This window comes from Equus quagga, chromosome 2 (genome assembly GCF_021613505.1).
Source record: "Equus quagga isolate Etosha38 chromosome 2, UCLA_HA_Equagga_1.0, whole genome shotgun sequence".
In the NCBI taxonomy this organism is placed as follows: domain Eukaryota; kingdom Metazoa; phylum Chordata; class Mammalia; order Perissodactyla; family Equidae; genus Equus; species Equus quagga.
This window is the reverse complement of record NC_060268.1, coordinates 146,165,943-146,173,627: the sequence shown is the minus strand read 5'-3', so window position 1 is coordinate 146,173,627 and position 7,685 is coordinate 146,165,943. Positions and strand designations below refer to the sequence as shown.

At 42.5% G+C, this 7,685-nt stretch overlaps 1 pseudogene; it reads right to left on the bottom strand.

Moving 5' to 3' along the window:
* Window positions 1-384: 384 nt before the first annotated feature.
* On the bottom strand, window positions 385-7,347 carry LOC124235229 (interferon-induced protein with tetratricopeptide repeats 2-like; annotated as a pseudogene).
* Between the last annotated feature and the right edge of the window lie 338 nt (window positions 7,348-7,685).

Genomic DNA, 7,685 nt, shown 5'->3' with positions numbered 1-7,685 from the left:
TCATTAAAGCATTTTTGAACAAAGTAAGGCAGAAGTGAGAGAGGGGACACCAGCCCTCTCTAACCTTTGCTCCCTCAGCCATGGATGGACACAGCACATTAGTGTCTCTGCAGGATCTAAAATGACTGTAAGATGGAAAACATTGCAAAAATGGACCACAGTGTTACCAGTGTGAGCAATCTGGCTGCTTTATATCAACATAGAAACATACCCCAGGCATCACCCTATGCAGGGTGACTAAGCAAATGTCCCTGTGCAAACCGATCCCAAGAATTCCATTGGAAAATAGCCCCTTTACCAAGCCCCAGGACCTACCCCCACCCTAATGCCTCTCCCAGAACTCCATGAGCAATTCAAGTATTAACACCTGGCCCAGTAGAATTCTCCATAACCCTGACCTAGTACGGTGGCCAGTGTCTTAGTGCATGCCTATGCCACACCAGTTGTTAAATATTTTGAATATCAACTTGGTTGAGGGGTTTCAGCTCCCTTCTAGCAGTAGCCCTGAGGGCGCCATGCCCGGGTTCCTCATTCCTCAGCTAAAGATGCTGAAGGGATGAGGCTTCCAGAGTCCAAATCCCTTTCAGAGTTTTCATCTGCTTGCCCCGTTTCTCCATTTACCTCCTGAAGAAACGCCAAGAGATGCAAAGCCTCAGAATCGGCTCTGTTTCTAGACAGTCTGGTTTGGGCAATTTTTTCCAGCTTGTTTTTCATCTTTTCTTTCTCCTTGGACTCCTGGTTTATTTTCACACCCTCTATAAAATGGAGGATGGCCTTGTCTTCACACTTCATTTGATACAGCTGAAAGTTCCCATATCGCAGATGGAGCACTTGTTTGGCTACAGAAGTAAGCTCTTTGCTGAATTCTTTTTGGAAGTAATACTCTGCTTCCTCATACTGCCCTGCTTGTGCATAGAGGCAGGCAAGATAGGAGCAGGCATGAGAGAGATTTCCATTGATCTCATCAGCTTTCTTTAAATGATCCACAGCTCGTCCTATTAGTTCCTGTACCTTCTCTCTTTTCCCGTACACCTCATTCTCTCCTACCTTCTGTATTTGGAGGACTTTTGCCCTACAGCAGCACCCAGTACTTATTGAATACCTAGAATATACTTGGCACCATTCTGGGCACTAGGGATACATCAGTACACAAAGATCATTGTATTCATGGAGCTATATTGTAGCAGGAAGAGAAGACAATAAAAATAATATGGACAGATTTGTGCCCCTCCACCCATTCTTATGTTGAACCCCTAACCCCCAACGTGACTGTATTTGGAGATAGGGACCTTAAGGAGGTAATCAAGGTTAAATGAGATATATAGGTTGGGCCCTCATCCAATAGGCCTGGTGTCCTATCTCTTTCTCTTTCCAAGCACATTCAGAGGAAAGGCCATGTGTGGATACAGCAGGAAGGTGTCCCTCTGCAACTCAGCAAGAGATCCCTCACCAGAAACCAACTTTGCTGGCACCTTAATCTTGAACTTCCAGCCTCCAGAACTGTGAGAAAATAAATTTACATTGTTTAAGCCACCCAGTCTGTGGTGTTTTGTTTTGGCAGCCCAAGTCAACTAATACAATAATAAATAATTAAATTAGATAGTGTGTGATAAATGCTACAGCAGAAAAGAGCAAGGAGAGAGGGTAAGACTAATTCTATCTGGGGGGAAGAAAGGAGTCAAAGTCTAACAGCTGCTAAGTGATAGAGCTAGAAACCTTTCTTGGCCTCAATTTCTTCACTGGTAAAATGGGAGTTATATTAATTCTTACCACACAGGATTTTATGAAGATTAAATGGACCATTATATATAAAGCCCTGAGAACAGTGCCTGTTACATAGTAAATGCCCAACAAAGACTAGCCATTACACCTACTACTGCCACCACTACCATCTGGGAATGGCACTTACTTCTAGGGCTGGGGCATTCACCTAAAAGTGGCCTGTGCTGTAATGTGGGGCTTTAACTACAGTGTGGTCAGATATTGGTCACTGCCATTGGGTTGCCATTTCCGATTCTCTTTTTCTGTTGATCCTCTTTCTTGGCCATAGTGAGAAACTGGGATGATACTCCAGAGGAAGAAGAGTTAGGCCTTCCGTACAAAGGAATATTTGTGTGGTCAAAGAGCAGAAAAGTTTAAATCAGACCCAAAATATTTCAGAGTTGGGGAAAATCAAGGTTTGGGAACACTTTAATAGAAAAGAAATATTGCTCTCATAGGGCTAGCTTAACATGGGGCTAGCAGCTATAACAAAGAAACTCAAAATATAAATGACACTGTAAAAGAGGTTTATTTCTTGCTCACAGAACTGTCCAGGGGTGGTGTTCATCGACAGCTGGTAGGTTTTCTCCATGCAGGACACAGGTCTCTTCCATCATGTGGCTCTATCATCCCCTACAGCATAAGAATTGAGAGTAGAGAAGGCACACGTGTTTCTTATCCTCGAAGTGACACACATTCCTTTTACTCATATTTCATTAGGAAGAACTAGTACATGGCCCACTTAGATGTTCAGGGAAGTTGGGAAATGTAGTTCAGACTGGAAGGTCCCTCCCACTGACAACTTCATGGTATGGAAGCAGGAGCACTCATTTGGGTGGGCCAGAGCTGTTTTTATCACAGTATCCTACTCTGGCCCTAAGTATCTTGGACCCTTCTTCCCAAATACAGAGCATACTAAGACCTTCCCAAGGGAGTCAACACAGAGTCAAGGCAATCATTGCACCAGCTCATAGTCAGGGATCTCTGGGTAATGCACCATTCTCCCCAGTGGTCTGGGTGTGACTCCTTGTGATAAAAAAACTAAAAGGCTAGATGAGACTGGGTAATTCATGTGAACCACGTGCAATGGTGGGGCGTGATAACCATAATACACACTCCAAATTGAAAAACGGGAAGAAGGAGGCAACTCAGAGGTCATGAGTTGGTAGCAATGATGAAATGCTGCTGGATAGGCATTTTGAAGATCCTCTACCCTGGCAATGGTAGAAGTTTCTCAGTTAGACCCTGATTCTGCTCTCTGATGGGAACTCTCTTGCCCTCGTTCTCCACATCCCTGCCTCCATCCCCTGGGAGGTTCTTTTTGACATTGATCCTCTCATTCTGACCTCTTGTGCCATGGGGCGGGGGTTCTGTTTTTACCTTGTTGGCCCCAGAGACCCCTGTCCTCATGTAGAAACTTTGTTGATAATATCCCTTTGGAAAGCATTTATTCAAGGCATTAGTGCCCTCGAAGAATGCCTCAAATATTTGTCAATGTTTGATTCTGAGAATAAAAAAGTTTTAGAAGTAGATTATCATGGAAGCATTGGTAGGTAAAAGAGAGGTGAAAAAAAGCCACATAAAGGTACAAGGGACAAGAAGGGTAGTCAGAGGAAATGTGTGGAAATGTTTGTGTTCTTTGCTTGTATATGAATTCTGGATTTCTTTTGATGCTGGCAATGGGAATATTTGCACCTCTCTTATCAGCTACCTCACCAGGTCTCTGGAAGCAAAGCTTCTAGGGTCTTTCACAGTTTCCAACCAGCCTTTGCACCTTTCTTTAGACTCCTTTTGTACTTCCTAACGGGCTAGAGGCAGTGCCCCCCAAACTTATGCAAGTCCAAGCAACACAGGCTAAAATTGCATCTCAGTGTCAGGGGAGGAAGGTATCACTATGAAATAAAAACCCTGGTCCCTGCCTTTCTGGAGTTCCTAATATGATTGCAAGATTAAACTTTCACACACGTTTAACAACAGAGAGGAAAGCCCTTCAAAACTGGAAAGCACATGGAATGGATGAGACATGAGACCTGAGGTGGTGTGTGTTGTCAACAGAAGTACAATATTGTAGTGTGAAATGTTAAAGATATGTACCTTTCATTTTGGTACGCTCTCATTTATCACATTATTGACACCCAGTGGGAGCCCAGGAGAAGTTTGTTGCGGTAAAAGTAAATTCCCTGATACTGATGGTGAAAGAGACAGAGGAGAGTGGTCAAATGGAGAACAGTGGTCAGAGCAAACTTCCAGGAGGTAGTTAGATTTTCAAAAATTAATTTTGCTGAACAAGCTCATGGATTGGTGAAAAGAGTTGGAGGACATTTTGTGTATTGTTGAGGTGGGGTGAGTGGGTGGGTGGTGGTAGAGATTAAGTCATGGGGAAGGACCTGGAAATAGACACTAGTCAATTATGTGCAGAGATTTTCAAACATTGATTAGTGTGGTCTGCACATGATAGGAACTAAATGCAGAGTGGACACCAATGAGGTGGTCACAGCATTCTGCCCTGACCATCTTTGTTTTGAATTTGTTTTGTTACTTACTTTATTTCACTATGTAATATTTGCTCTTGGAATCAAACTCAAAAAGATATACAGTTGAAAGCAAGACTTCCTCTGATACAGACTCCCAGACAACCACTTTCCTCTTTAGAGGCTACTCCAGAGGGAATATATCCTTCCTAAATATTCTGTGCATACTTGTGATATGCCTTTTTTTTCTTTCCTCTCCTGCCCTTCCTTCTTTTGAATAATGTTAGCCTGCTATACACACTCTTCTGCACTTCTCTTTTTTACTTTTTAACATGTTTCAGAGATAGTGTTCTATGTTTTTATATTTAGAACTGCCTTATTATTTTTGACAAAGCTGCTTGGTTGCTCTGTGTATGAAATATTAAAGTTGAGTTAATGAGTTTCCTCTTGATGCATATTTGAGTTTTCAGTCTTGTTATAAACATAGCTTCATGAATATCCATGTACATGTCTTTGTATGTATATGCAAATAGAGAATCAGTTAATAGGAGTGGAATCACTGGGGCAAAGATTCATGTACACTTAATGGCTAGCAACAAATTCCCTCATCTAGACAATGTACAATCTCAATGGCAATGCACAATAGAGCCTGCTTACCCACATCCTTGTTATTACACTCTTAGGGAAAGTTTTTCTTTATTGACCTGAGATGGTCTCCCTTGTAGTGGATTTGCTTTGCTCTTAATAGGAATGACATTGATAATCATTTCATAGGTTTAGAGTCATTTTCATTTCCTGTTTGTGACTTTTGCCCATTTTTCCACTGAGTTGATTTTTCCTTATTGATTAACAGTAACTATTTCAGTGTTAAGGAAGTAAATCTTTTACCTAGTAATGTGTTGAAATAGTATTTTTAAGTTTGTCATTTATCTTTTGACTTTCTAAAGGTATCTCATCTATGCAATATGTTTTAATGTAGTTGGATTTATTAATATTTTATGCCTTCTATGTTTTGCTTCATACTTAGAACTTCTAGACCCCATGATTTAAAAAGTTCTCTCAAGAATTCTTGTAGTAATTTTATGATTTCTATTTTTTAAACATTTACAACTTTGATTTATATGGAATTTATTGTGGAGTTTAAGGAGCAAGGAAAGAGGACCAGTCATCAGAGGCATTCTATTCACACATTCACACAGCAAATATGGAGTGTCTGCTGTGTGCCAGGCCATGTGCAAGGCACAGGGTATGAGTTGGGAATCTGGGTGATGCAAACTGAGAATAAACCAGCATCACATAGTCCCAAAGTAGGTGCTTTCCCTCAAAGGAGCTTTTGCTCAAAATATCTATAGGCCAGAGGAAAAGTGATACTGTATTTCCAGATCTAGATGAGAGAATTTTTGGAACCTGGAAAAAGAGACAGCTGTGTGGCCCTGCTCCTGCAAGTTGGGGCTTTTTCCTTCCCTGTTGTGACCACCAAACCAGGCCACCTACCATCTCTCTTGCTCTCCCTCTTCTCTCTCTGAAGCCCAGAAGCCTGATTATAGACTCTCTTGAGGGCCTCTGCTCTTCTGGGTGGTGGGCCTCACTTGTACCCTTGACCATTTCCTCACTGCCCTTCTCAGCCAGAGATGCAGGGGGACAAATCGGCCAGGGTCTGAGGCTGGATTGTTCAGCAGACATCCCAGTCCTCTCAGAGTCATTAGCCGTTGGGTGCCCTTTTCTATTGGTTCATGAATGAATCTGGAGAGTTGCCAACCTACAGCATCTGAGGCATTTTCAGAGAGTTATTTCTTGGCAGTTCTTCTTAAATTTATGATAGTTTTTCCTTCTCAGTCATTGTCCCGTTTATGTTCAAACCCTCCAGGTAGTGGTGGTTGACAGTGTCATCGCACATCCTCTGGTGCTACTGAAAGTTGCTGTAGCACACGTGGAGCACTTGTCTCTCAACTGGAGTCAGATCCTTACTGAATTCTTTCTGGAAGTGATACTCTGCCTCATCATACTGACCTGTCAGGGCCAAGAGTCAGGCAAGGTCTGAGCAGACATGGGGAGGTTAATATTCAACTCAACAGCTTTCTTAAAATAATCTATAGCATTTTTCATTATTTACTCTAGTTCTTCTTCATTGTCATTAGTTGAGCACTTTATTGACCTCACTATTTGTCTGATTTTTGCTCTGTGGCAGCATCCAATCTGAGATGTTGGCAGACATTGTTTGGCACTGATTCTAAAGCCTCTTAAAGTAATTCTACAGCTGGGTCCAGAGTAACTTTATTGTGGTAAGATTTGGCTGCACTGCAGAGTACATCTGTTGGATATGGTGTTTTCTTCAAGGCCTCTTCCACTAGCTTTTGTCCTTCTACTTCTGTCTTGATCTTCTGAAGAGTCAGAGCCAGGAGAACATTCATATACTGCGGTTCTCAGGGCTTGCCTGGATGGCCCAACTCAGAGGGTAAGTGGTGGTCTCTATTGCTGGCTTTGTTGCCCAGATGACAAAGTGTGATTGCCAATCCCAAGGAGAACTCTGGGTTGGTGGATTGCTTTTCCAGAGCCTTCTCAAAGCACTCCTTAGCCTGTTCATAATACTTTTCTCCTCATTTTAAAAGCACCCATCCTTCTTCATAGTCAATCTCAGGGCATTCAATTCTATGGGAGCTTGCAAACTTCTTGCAAACATTTCCCCCCTTCTTGATGTAAGCCTGTGCTTCTGAAAGTTGGCCCCTGTGATAGTATGCCCAGGCATAGTTTTCCCGGGTGAACAGACTTCTGTTTTTGCCTTGGTGGGCTTACCCTTGCAGGACAAACTCCTCTGCTTGGTGTAAGTATTCCAGAGTTGCCTTGTTCTGGCCTTTGAGGTGTATAACGTAGGCAAACAGAGTGTACATGATTGATTTTAATCAATCTTTAAACACTCTACCTGATCGTACACTCTGTCTTGTAAATCATCTAAGGAACTCTCTTCATCATATAAATACCAGATGAAAGGGCCTTTCGGTTGTGGTAAGACATTTTCCAAGGAATGTTTGGTGATTTCACTGTAGGGGAATAAAAGAGAACATTTTGGGATGTGAGTGAGCAGATGTACAAAGCAGCAGGTTTGGGGCAAGGCCATCTGACCACTTCTGAGAAGAGGTTAGACATGGAGAAGATGAGGAACTTGACAGACCTCTACCCATCCTCACATGCTAGTAACCTAAGCCATGGGTCTCACGGCCTCTTTTGCATGCAGTTTCAAGGTGTCTCAGAGGAAGCGGTGAGAGGATATTATCTGATGGACCAGCCATGGGTCCATCTCCCCACATCTTGTCATACTGATGTGGAGAGTTGGCACTCATCCTGAACAACACTGACTAAAGATTAGCTCAGCAGTCCTGGCCAGACCAACCTATGTGCAAGAGACCATTTCTTTCCACCCAGATTAGGTTCATTCCTGGATTGGACTGAACAGTT